The sequence below is a fragment of the Rhodnius prolixus genome, unplaced genomic scaffold (assembly GCF_049639745.1).
Source record: "Rhodnius prolixus isolate KJV_2025 unplaced genomic scaffold, Rpr scaffold_8, whole genome shotgun sequence".
Classification (NCBI taxonomy): domain Eukaryota; kingdom Metazoa; phylum Arthropoda; class Insecta; order Hemiptera; family Reduviidae; genus Rhodnius; species Rhodnius prolixus.
The window spans coordinates 16,679,592-16,692,802 of NW_027411593.1; the positions used below are offsets into that span (position 1 = coordinate 16,679,592).

Below are 13,211 nucleotides of genomic sequence, written 5' to 3' on the forward strand. Positions count from 1 at the left end.
CTCCAAATAAAAGAAACAGTCATACTTTACACACCAGATGTGTTTTGCGTATTATCTACTATGAACTGCAGGTGACAAAGGACCGCATTTCGCTAAATGGCGATTGTAAAACAATTAGACACAATTTAACAGACTGTATTTCTCTCTATATCACCAGAGAAACTCGAACCAATGCAATCCATTGTGGGTCACCATCTGGAGAATTTTCCTGGATCTGCTGTACTCTGTAAAAACTTAAGCCATTATTATTCATTGGTTTGTGGCATGGTTGAAGGTCATTACGGCTAATTAGAATGGGAACACTAGGAAGTATTAAGTAATTTATCTGGATCAGATGACAGTAGAATGGTCCCGAGTAACGAGTAATCTCCTGCCATAAAACTCCAAAAGTCATAGGTGAAGGAGTATCCTCAGGTAAGCTCTGTGGCTGGTTTCTCTTTGAGCCCGAAGAAAGGAATTACCTCGTACTGGATGGCCTACGGTAACCAAAGAGATTTCTTACTTTAAAAATTTATATAGCATCTCTGATTACTAATCCAACACTAAAACTACTCCCCTATTACACAATGCTACAAAAATTGAAACAAATAAATAAATTTGAGCAGAGAGAGAGTAGCAAAAGATCAAGTCACTTGTATGACGAAACGGTCCCTTAGGACCTCTAGGTCCTCAAGCTTGAGCCAAGTTACCTTGTCTTTAGGGTTTATTTTCATACCCATTGAGTTTAACATCGCCTAGTCATCATAAGCATGGTTTTTTTCTCTCCGTCAAACCGCACATCTAGACAGACGACCATAGAGGAGTATGCCCTCTACCAATCTTTATTTTACTTGATTACCCCGCCCTTGTACAATTAGTGCAATTCTAAGATTAAAATGATATACCAATGACCGTTTATAAATGCGAAACCATTATCTTTCTCAGAACCTTCCATTTCCCCAAGCAAACTTTTGTTTTAGAATGCGTTACAACTTATTGTTGTTTATTCTAAAAAGAAAATTTCGGGAACTACTGCAAAAGTGAATTGCAAATTTTGCATAACAGATTCTGCATTTTTTGGTAATACCAGATCCTTCAAGTTTTCTTTAAAAATATTTTTATTCTCTTATTATTCATATTATTCTGATGACTGAACCGTAGACGTTGGAGAGGTAGGTATGCAAACAAATACCATACCACGTTTTTCTTTATTTAATAAGGAAACTTTTGATAATTTTTTTTTTTTTTAAAAAAACCCTACTTTTTCAGTTTATTTAAAATTATCATATTCTCTTCGTTCATACAGAAGTTGATATAAATTTTAGCAGATAACAAAAGGCTTGGAGATGAAAGCTGCCAGTATTTGTTTTTAATATTTCATTGGATATTTTCTCCTATAGTTAATAATTCTTCTACACAAAAAATTGGAGTTACAATACTAATTCCATTAAAAACTCATGAGTTTTTTTTTTTTTTAATGTACTTTCAGAACGTATGAAGAAAGTATTTTCCCTTCAAATATTAATAAAACTCTGGTAATTTAACTGGAAAACAATCTGGTCTAAAACTTTCAATTCTTTTTCTTATCAGGAATTTCGCTGGAACTCATCAAATTCATTTTAATTAATTCTTGTATTGCCTGCAATGCCAGATAGGTGATGGAACCATGTTCCTCTCTAGAAATGAAAATAGATAAAAAAGAAAAGAAATAACTAAGCTAATACAAATCAAACAATAATGAAATATAATAAGTTAATAAAGTGTTTCTCTTATCAATACATACCAACACAATTTTTACCAAAGAAATAAATTATGTAGTAAATATAATAATTATAAGAAATAAAATAAATTTTAATCTTTCAAAAGTACTTTTGAAAAGTTCGTATTTGAAAAGCAAAGTTTATTTGAATTCAAAGTTATACTATTTTCATTAAAGAAAATATTCGCAATTATATTCAGGTACCTTTGCTGCAACCATTCAGCAAAGTGACAGTAAAAACACATAATAAGGTACTATACCCTGTATACAATTAATTATAAACAGAACCTTTATCCACGTTTTGGTGATTTAAGGATCTGGCTGCAATTTTGCGTCACCAGTTAAGATCAAAAGCCAATCCATTTTTTTTTTTTTTCTTTTTATAAGATTCATTTTTATTTCAGAGGTTCTTTTCAAATTTCATTATTTCATAAAAATAATGGCCGTTGAATTCGGTTGGACATTTTGTCTCACCAGTCTCGCAATTTTGAACGATAATTTGCTGATAAGAATTTTATCTAGCAATTGAAGACCTCTACCAATCCATTCATGGAAATCTTAATTCTTGTACGAAAGGATTACAGCAAGTAGAGAGACTAGTATGGAACTTGTAATATTTTGTCTTAGCTATTTGTTGAACAAATGGTATGTTGTGAAGATTAAGGTTTGTCACGTAGACAAAATGGAGCATCAACTACCTATCGGAGTTGGAAAATAATCAATCTTGAAATTTGTCAACGCAACGTTTACTCCTTCAAGAAAGTAAAAGAAATCAAGTTGGAGGAAACATATTGTAGTGATATTGAAGTGAAAGTACAGCCAAGTGTAAAGTAAATAATAAGGAAAGTAATGTCAACAAAGCAGCAAATATCGGCCCTTCTCTTTCTTAATATAGGTATCTATATCTATATTAAGTCCTTCGATTGCCTATTTTTGAAAGCTGGACACGTACAATAAAACTGGTAAGATAGTAAATTACAAAAAATGAAAAGGAAATAAGCTCTGTTGGTAGTACCAAATCCTGTTTTTCAATTAAGTATATTTCTATTTATCAAAATTGTGTTTCTCTTTAATTAATATTTATTTTCCTTTTATAAGATGATTTTTATTACAGAGGTCCTTTAAAAATTTCAATATTTCATAAAATATAAATTTCAAATGGATAGATTATATCCATTAATTTTGACTTTTAACTTCTGCCAATAACAAACTCAATTGTTTTACAAGTTTCTTACATAGCTTTGAGATACAGCTGAAGGACTTTTTACTCGTCCTAAATGAGAGTGTTTGTTATGAGTGTTTCGAGCCAGATTTTTTGTTTAACTAGAGATAAAAACAAGAGCAACAGTTCTGCCAATTAGAGACAAGTAAAATAGATTTTTAGTCAGTAGTTTGTGAGTGAAAATTTGCTGAGCGGCTGTTCGTTGGTTAAAAGTCAATTCCTTTCAGGAAGTGGTCGATAGATGGCTGAAAAAGTGGTTAGAATAGTTAATTGGAAGAGCCAGCATTTTATCACCTACTTCTTTAATTTCCGGAGAGCTATTTCGTAGAGATGATTTAATTCTTTGAAAATACGAAATTGTAGACGTTCTCTGTTGATAATTTTTTTTTTTTTTTCTACATTCCTCTTACAGTTAAAATGTATTTTTGTACAATTTCATTGTTCAATTAACAAAAATATGGTAAAACCTTCAATTCCTCGAGGCAGGTGTTGGTCTAGTGGTCAAAAGTGTGGCTTTGTAAGTGGGAGATCCCCAGTTCGAATCCCTCGTATGACTACTTTTCATTTGTTAGACAAAATTGTTTATAGTAAATTATCTGTCCACCACACCTAACTGGTAGTTGGACGTTAAGCCCTGCCTGAAAAAATACGTAAGCGATTACTTTACTTAGACCTTCAATTTCTCGTAACGTAATTATCACAGTTTACAAATAAAAGCCTTCATTAAAGGTTTGAGTGGTGAAGGTTCGTAGAATATATATGTGAACACCGCTTTCCCTTCTTGCAGACTTTTTTTTATAAATATTAAAGGTTAAATAAATAAAATAAACACTTGTACCAAAAAATTCGTGGTCTAATAGATATAAGAATAAAGAATGCAATTTTTTATACTCATCAGAGAATTTCTTATAAGATTAATTTATAAGAAGGACTTAACAAGAGCTAGAAGAATTCATTTTAAATGAAATATTGGTTAAGATAAGGGATCTAAATAAATAAGTTTTTATTAAATAAGAAATAAAAAATAAAATAGATATTTAAAATACCCACATAATATTATCTAAGATGGATTATGCCAAGCAGAGATGCAGAGATAGAAATATAGAAAAAAAAGTTTCTACAGCACTTTTAATATAAAGTTTTTTGATATGTCAAGGAACCATTTTTATTATTATTTTTTTTATTTTATTTTTGCTATATTGATTGAATTTCAAAAGTTCATGCAATCAGAACACTTCCAAATTCGAAGAAGAAAAAAATCTAGAAACTTAGAATTCTATTTTTGTATTTGTAGGCTACATTGTGGGCCCTCTTAAAAGCCATAATTATTTATTAATGAGTAGTATTCTAAGGATGTCTGCGTGACTGAGATTGTTGAATTAATTTAATAATATATTAAATTGATTACAAGGCTAGTGTTGGTATTAGTAATGATGATATTAGTCCCGTTTAATGGGTGCTTGAACTGTAACTCTGTAGAATGTGTGATTATTTATACAATATAATAACATAACACTTATATTGCATAAACGGATGGCGGACTTATTAAATAATATCATTTGTTAAAGTTCTAAAGCCATATACAATTTTATAACCATAGGCAAATACATTTTTGGAAATGTATACAAAAACTAAATATTACCTAATACATTATTCTGAATGAAGTTCTTGGTGCTAGTCATTCGGATCTAATATCAGTCTAACATACAGCTCTGTTGTGAGATGGCAAATTCCATCCCCTATACATAAAAAACAGCTACAATATTTAAAATATAAAACTAATGTATAAATTGTATTTAAATAAACAAAAATGCTATAGAAGATATTGCATGATAGTAACCAGAGCATTCTGCAGGCTATAAAGTAAAGCTCTACCTATCTTGATTCTTTTAAAATAAACCTTTTTATTTTAAATAATTATTTAAATAATATGGTTTGCAACTCTTAAGACTTTCACTTAATGCAGTTTACGTAATACAAGATTGTTGAAACTTAAAATTTTTTGATCTAATAAAAATTTAGTTGGCTTCAATTCTATTCATGTTCTTTAAAATGAAATTAGGGCTAGCTTTCGACCATCTTCAGGGCTTATACTTATTAACATGACAGTTCCAGGGGAACTTGATAATTGATTTTTTAAACTGTAGGTATACATAAATACAGTCCTGCGGTTATATGAATCCAAGTTTTTGATACTTATAAACATGCTTTTACTATACAAGATCTGATCATGGTTCCCCGAAGAGTAAATGTTTTTTTTTCAGTCACTTCAACCACTAAATTACACTTATCTGTAACAGCAACCTACAAGAACATTATTTTATTTTATTTTTTTAAAGAAAAATTGATTTTAGTGGCACTTATATATTGAATGATTCGCTTACATTCGGCTTACTTCTATTCTCACTTCAATTAGCTTTAAATTCAAAAGTACTGATCAGTGTCTTCAAGACTTTTAGAATGCTGATTTGACATAAAACAAACAATTTTATTTGAAAAACAAATTTATATATTGATAAAAAAAAAGTAATGAGAAAAATACGATGATTGAGTGACCGGAGACAAATGATTTGGTTATACAGATGTAAGAATATAGAGGAGAAGAAGCAGGTTTCTTTAGCGGTGTAACTCCGTACAGAAGCATATAGGATACTACTTATTTACTCGTTTAATAATATCTGAGTGTCGAACGCAGATCTACACAATACCTTTACTTGGAAATCCAAGAATCTTCTGGACGCTTGTAGCGCTTCCTACCGTTTTATTAAAATACATTGATGGTTTCGTCCTTACAAAAATATTGTTATTATTTTGTAGCATAAAAACAGCTTTATTTGACTGGAAGTCAATTTCTGACGTACTAAAATTATATTTAAAAAAAAAATTAGCAATATCCATTATGGAGAAATTTATGTAGGAAGATTTTGACGATCAAATCTTATACAACTATCCAACCGGACAGTTTTAATTTAATCACTGAATAAGTGTTATTCCCAATTCAATACAACCCAGGAGTATTTTTTTAAAAAATTTTTTCTTTAGACCAGTGAATATCTGTAGAGATAGTCAAGTGACGAAATATTCATTGTTGGTCCAACCTGTTGGAAAAAGAGTCATGAATATTATATTAAATTCGAGTAAAGTTAATGCAAAAGTTGATCAATTGTTAATAAAGCTCTTCAGGCACTTTTATAAAAAGGGTAACCCTTCAGCTTTTTGTTGCATCTAACGTCAAAGAAGATTGATGAACGGTTTATAGCTTTTTGACTAAGTAACTTTTCGAAGTTTTATTTTGTTCAGCAGTATATACATTTCAGTAACACTCACTTATTTTTAAATCGTTATTAATTTTATTTAAAGTATTGTACGAGGGTCGTTTGAAAAGTCCGTGCAAAAATAAAAACTACTTAATTTTTTGGGGTAAACCTTTTTTATTTTTCAACATAGTCTCCTTTTAGGCTTATACACTTCGTCCAACGCTGCTCTAGTTCGTTGATCCCTTCCGAATAATAGGATTTGTCCAAGTCTGAAAAATAGCCATTCGTTTCTGCAATCACCTCCTCGTTTGAATAAAATCTTTTTCCCGCCAGCCATTTCTTCATATTGGGGAACAAATAATAGTCCGAGGTAGCCAAGTCTAGAGAATAGGGGGGATGTGAAACGAGTTAGAACCCTATTTCCATTAATTTTGCGACCACAACTGCTGAGATGTGAGCTGGTGCGTTGTCGTGACGGAAAAGGATTTTTTAGTGGGCCAATCGTGGGCGTTTTTCTTGCAGCTCGGTTTTCAAACGGTCCAATAACGATGAATAATATGCACCTGTAATAGTTTTACCCTTTTCCAGATAGTCGATGAGGATTATTCCTTGCGAATCCCAAAAGACAGTCGCCATAATCTTACCGGCCGAAGGAACGGTCTTCCCCTTTTTTGGCGCAGATTCCCCCTTGGTAACCCATTGTTTAGATTGTTCTTTGGTCTCAGGAGTGTAGTGATGTATCCGTGTAAATATGTTGACTCAATTTAATAAGAAGAGAACAATATTTTCTAGACTAAAATACTGGCAATCAAAACAAAACACACATTGAATTAAATCGTAGGGAAGTGTAAAATTACATTGAGAAGAACGAGCTTGAAGTTCTTATGGTCAGAGGTAACAAGGCCTATCTATCAGCCATTTTTAGAGGCAGGGCTTTTTTAATGAGAGGGAATGACTGTGATGATTTGATAAATACGAAACGAGAGTTAATAAATTCATCAAGGTAACGACACTGGACTGTAGGCTAGACCACAATATAATAATACAAAAACTATGCTTACTTAGATGTGAATGTAAGATTAATATGAGCAAAGGAGAGAAGGGATTAGCTATGCGGTTAGCGTACTGGACTCCCACGCGGAGGTCCCGTGTTCGAATCCAGCTGCTGACCCTTAGATTTTCTCTTCCTAGGAGCTTCTTACAGCTCACTGTCCACTGATGGACAGTGTTGTCTGTAATGAGAGGACACTGTCCGGACGCCGACAGTGCACTGGAAAAAGCTCCGGGCGCCAATAACCTTAGATGTTGACGCGCCTTAAACATTAAAAAAAAAAATGAACAAAGGACAAATCTAAATTTGTGTGACATCGAGCGAAGTGATATAAGTTGATGAGTCTAATTTTACTCTGAAATTTGATTTGTAAAGGATAATTCGTAACTGTTTCAAAGCTGATGTCCATTTTCCCCAAGTCTCTCTACCTTAAAGATGGGTGATAACGATAAATGGTACTCTCTAACTCTTCTGCCACTGTAGACGGTGAAAAACAATTTTACTTCTTCAGCTTCCTAGATGGTGAGCGCAAATCGAGTGCGTTTTCGGAAGTGAAAGGAGTTTTAAATAAGTTAATTTATAGTATCAGAATCTAATATAATTAGCTAAATAGAACATTAATAAAAAGAACCCAATAAAAGCTTTTAACATAATTTGCCACAACTTAACTGTAAAAGTAGAGCGAGTAAAAGCCATGATACTGAAATGCAAAAAAAGAAAAAAAAGAAGTTTTTTAATCCATTTTTCCCTACTTTATTTAAATGTTAAGTTCAGATTTATCTTGTTTAACAGAAACTTCAAAATATCAAGAACTTATTCGATGATAATAATTTACTTTGCTATTTTGTGTCAATATTACTTTGAACTTTGTTTGCAATTTAGTTAGTTTCTCAAGAAGCATTCTGTCCTGCATATAGGAAGTTCTATACACACGCGCGACCTAAATAAGGATGTAATAAAAGCGCTCAGGAGCAGTGTGTGTGAGTGAATGTATATTCATTTGGTATACAACTTACTAGTTACCAGTTTTTAATTAAGACTCAATTCTAGCATCTGGATTAAGAATTGAATTATATTATAATGAGGATGTAACGAGGTTTAATTTAATAATTTTGTCAGAGAGATGTGTCAGGTCAACTGTACATATTCGATTAGCAGCTTCATATTGTCGGTACACAACAGCTTTTTGGCATTGTATTTGCTTCCCTATCTTAAATTAATTTTAAATAAAATTATCTTGATACCAGTCAACCTTTAAAGTAGAAAATTACTATATTCGTTTGGGCTTTGCTCCAAGAAATTGAAACTAAAACCAAACCTTAATAAGTGATCCAGATTTAAATAACAAAATTAGAATAACATATTGTTTAAAATGGTTTTAGCACGCTCCAATAAAGCGTGCTTTTGATCTCAAAATACAAGCGCAGCTTCAGGTCCCCAACCACCTCTTTTAACAAAACGGATTCTATAAACAGGTTGCCTGAACTTTGAAATAACAAACCTTCTATCATTTTTAAAAAGCTAAAGATGCCATTATCAAATAACAATCAGAAATAGTTACAAGAAATTTGAACAGTAATCTTTTTAAATAAAAAGCCTAGAAAATTGTATAAAAATATAATATGTTGTCTAACTGAAAAGTTTTGAAAGGGGTAAAAAAAAAAATCATAACTTGAAAAAAAGTATTAGATCGTAAAGTTTATTTTCAATATCCTTTGGCCGTAAAGTAGGCCCTGCTTTATCAGGGATTCTGCCAGCGCCTTGAGCGGTACTTGGCTTTCTCCAGCAAGAACGGAGGCTTTCTGCCTAGATCCGCTTTTTACAGAAAATGTAAAAAAGAAGGAGCCTGGAGTATGCGTCTATTATTATATTTATTCTACGAAATATATAACTTATTTTCTATTGAAAGTTTGGCAGAACAGGGTCACTGTACGTCCAACTCGTTGCGCAATAAGTTGATTCACTGGAAGATGGAGGGTAAAGTTTGAAATTAATATCGAAAAAGTTTTTTCTTTATTACTATCTGTTTTTTATTATTTACACGAGTTACCTATGTGAGCTCTCATTGTGATGAAAGAAAACGTGGTTTAAACAAGGAGTATGTAGTATAAGTAAAAGTTGATAGTTCATAAGTGAAGTACATGATAGCTTTTACAAATAATTTAATTGTGTACTTGGTTTTCAATGGTTTTGAAACATGAATCATCATATCGTTCGATAACAGCATCCCCAGACATCATCGACTAGACAGTTATTGTGAATTATCGACTAGTAATCATATTTTATATTATAATGGTAAATAATGGCTGTCCATCAAAAAGGTAGGTCTTCAATATTTATAACCCTTGCTCGAGCTTTCATAATCCTCCTCTGAAGTTCCGGAGATATATTACTAGTGGCGTTTCCTACAATTGAACCCCAACTTTCTATAATAAAGAATAACAAGCTCATTTTCCTCAACACCAAATTTGGGCTGAACAGTCTTACACAGTCTGAAAAACGCTAACTCCATTCAATCGTGATTTCTTAAGCTTAACTCAACTTACAACCCTCAAAATTTCATTAAATCTACGTACCAGCTTTCATTATTGGTGACTAAATGTGAGGCGACAATTCAATTATCCGTTTATATTAAATACACGAAAAATGTAAACGTGGAGGATTTTCAGAATTTGTATAAATATGGGCGCACATAATTCACCTCTCTATGTACAATATAAAAGACAGGAACTTATAAACATTGTCAGTGTGAACATTTTTTAAAAAATAAAACCTAAACACTTACTCTGTAACCTCATCTTACACACTCCACTGCAGACCTGAGCTCCGTAGCAGGCTATACTCATTTAATTCAATTGACAATACTTCTTTAATTTGAATAAAATCGGTTAAAACGAGGTCTGCCCCTTCACTGATCTTCCGAATTGTTAAGAAATTTTTTGAACCATGCAAGTTTGGATTGAATTGAAGCTCTTTTCTCTTACGCTTAATTTTTTTTTGTTCTCTTACCAGGACTTAAGTTATGTTGACCATAAAACACATACACATAATCATTTAAAAAACTATTATTCTTTTCAAATCAAACATTTCAGGCAAAAACTCATAATAAAAATTCTGAACTATCGCCATACTTTCTCTTACAACTGTAATCAAACAATGAACAATGCAACACAAAGAGATATTTAAAAACCTCCGCTGTTTTTGTTTTATTCTTTAGACGAACTTTATTTAAAGGGTGTTTTGGACATTAAAGCGTTGTCTTTTTTATTATTATTATTTGAAGTGAATTAGGCTGTTATTACAGTATGTTTTCATGCATCGCTAAAAATATAAAATAATACAAATTTATACCTTGTGGCACCCAATGTTTATAAATGACTTGTTAAGCCCTTTTTTTAAGTGTGCTATTTCAACAGATGGTTTGATTATCCTTTTTCACAGCTTACTTAATTCATCGTGTGAATTCACTTTTCTGAATTTCTTTGGCTTTATTTGTACTTTCCGTTTGTTGGGTTACGAGACTCTATAAAGTGTAAAATAAATCTTGTTTTGATATTGAAACACAATTGATAAGTTGATTAATGCCTATTTAATATTGATGTAATTTCTGACCGTCCCCTTATCCTTTAACCATGGACTCTCCGTTACTCTGCATGGTAATCACAGCCGCTTGGTTTCCGTTCTCGTTTCAAATGTAACACAATATTTCAATCAAATAGCATTGAAGCCTGACCTATAAAGCAATTTTATTCAACTCTTTCTACACTTTTAAAACTACAAACGTTTTTACAAAAATTGTATATATATTTTTTAAAACCTTTAGATCTTTATTTTTGTTAAATATTGTATACTTACTAATGGAAAAAATCCTCTCTCCCTCTTTTTTTAGTCTGCTTATTTTATGTGAAGGACTTAATGCACGACCATTCAACCATTTTTTTTATCGTACGCTATATGGAGAAGCATTAACCCCAATTTCCTTGCGAAGTACCCAGTAATACCCAATAGTACCCAGTAATAACTACCCAGAAATAACTTCAACGGCATAATTTACTTGTGCTAGGACAATTTTCGAAATAATTAGAAACTTTGAGGCATCTATGGGATTTGATTAACATCCATCAAGCTCTGTAGTGTCACTTAAGAGCACGTTTGGGTACTATACTATTTTGGGAACAAGAGGCTGGATCTAAAATTGTCCGTAAACACTTTGCAAGGCATTGTTGTAGGAAGTTTTGTAGTTCATTCACGTTTCTCTAGCCTTCCAATTGGCTTCTTCTTTATGAGAAAAAAAATACTTTTTAAAAAAAATGTCTACCTGAATTTTAATCTTCGCTTGATCAAAACTGACCCTAGCATTCTGAAGGTAACAAAACATCTTCAGCTGCTTGGTCATCCACTCATTTCTCCAGACAATTCACTTATTACCAACCCATTGAAAAGCGATTGTCCACCATTTTTTCAAATAAGAAGCTTTGAGCCTGGAATGACCAATTTATGCTGTAGTTAGTGTTGTATATGTACAAAGGTAGTAAGTAAGAGAAGTAGTGGGGATCACTACTAGACATGTAAGTCAGTTAATAAAGGTATGTTAACTAGTGAACTACTTATTAAATGAACCTGCCCAATAATACGTTTTTGAAAATAATACATGGCGCAGTCGGTAGGACCCGAACCTACGCTCCCAAAAATTTGAAATCACTTCTTTTCCAAGTGTACAGAAGATGTAACTGATCTTGAGTTATCTCTGTTACATTATAAAAATAGTCCAGTATTAGGAAGTCCGTGGTCTCCTGCTCAGTTATTACAAAGCAGAGAGTTAAGAGTAAACTTGCCAACTACAGAAGAAAGGTTGCGTCCCAAAGTAGTTAGTGGGTTTAAAAAGTATTTAACAAATAAACAAAACAATATGAAAAAATATTATGACAGACGCACCCGGAAAGGAAGTGATTTTGAACTTGGTGAGGGTGTGTTTTGTGGGAGGGGTGGGGTTTGGGAGGGGGGAGGGATGGCGGCTGGGTGTGGCGGTGGATCTTGTGGGGTTGGCACGGAAAGTGGGGGTTTGGTCAGGAGAAATTCTTATCACTTAAGACCCTCTAATAACTTTAAAATAGAAACTCCGCAATCTAATAAGAAGTTAAATGGTACCCTGAGACCGTTCACAACCAAATATGGTCGTAAAACATTTGTACCAGTAAAATATCAAGAATAATTAAAATATCTTATATAAGAAAAATGAAATATTGTTAGTTCAATACAAGTAAAATCTCGTAGTAGAGTAGACTAATTAAGTGATACAGTTTATTTTCAGTTTAGTGAGTTCAGTTAAGTTGTGGTAGATTATTAGAGTATAGTAGATATACTAAGTGTTCCAGCGTATTTTTAGTTTATGATTTAAAAAAAAAAGAAAAAAAAAAGGAAGATGTTGTATATGTACAAAGGTAGTAAGTAAGAGAAGTAGTGGGGATCACTACTAAACATGTAAGTCAGTTAATAAAGGTATGTTAACTGGTGAACTACTTATTAAATGAACCTGCCCAATAATACGTTTTTGAAAATAATACAGTTAGGATAGGTTAATCACAGACTGTAAATGCTAATATTTTAGCGTGAGATTCTACCCAAAATAATGCTTCATTTTTATTTGAAGCGTTGTGAGTCCTACATGTTCATCACATGTAAGAAAATGCTGTTCAAAATAAATATGTCCTAAGTGGAGGGTATCATAAATGAGTTAATTTGTGCAACTTAGAATTACCACATTCAATCACGGTCGACTGCAAGCAAAAAGTAAATTTTCAAAGTAAGGAAACTGGAGATTCATTCTTAATGGGGCAAAGTTTATCAAAGTTTATCTTTCAGAAGAAGCAGATAGTGTAGGAAATTGATATCGTAATGGAAGATTTCAAATAACTGATGTATGACTAACTAGAACGCTTCATC

The 13,211-nt window shown here is 32.2% G+C and overlaps 1 protein-coding gene and 2 long non-coding RNA genes across 7 annotated transcripts in view; all 3 read right to left on the reverse strand.

Moving 5' to 3' along the window:
• The window catches only part of LOC141450944 (adipokinetic hormone/corazonin-related peptide receptor variant I-like), a 438,838-nt gene that overhangs the window by 31,837 nt on the left and 393,790 nt on the right, over positions 1-13,211 (reverse strand). The window lies entirely within an intron of this gene.
• On the reverse strand, positions 1,077-13,154 carry LOC141450950 (uncharacterized). 4 transcript variants are annotated; one of them, XR_012456460.1, is made up of 7 exons: positions 13,027-13,154; positions 11,587-11,749; positions 10,881-11,001; positions 10,620-10,791; positions 5,345-5,423; positions 3,428-5,264; positions 1,077-1,655 (listed from the first exon to the last, which is right to left on the reverse strand). It is a non-coding gene; the product is annotated as an uncharacterized lncRNA (long non-coding RNA). The 4 variants fall into 4 exon arrangements; XR_012456459.1 differs by having other exon boundaries at positions 1,078-1,655; positions 11,124-11,749; XR_012456462.1 differs by lacking the exons at positions 3,428-5,264; positions 5,345-5,423 and having other exon boundaries at positions 1,093-1,655; positions 11,124-11,749.
• On the reverse strand, positions 9,414-10,611 carry LOC141450951 (uncharacterized). Its single transcript, XR_012456463.1, has 2 exons — positions 9,845-10,611; positions 9,414-9,694 (listed from the first exon to the last, which is right to left on the reverse strand). It is a non-coding gene; the product is annotated as an uncharacterized lncRNA (long non-coding RNA).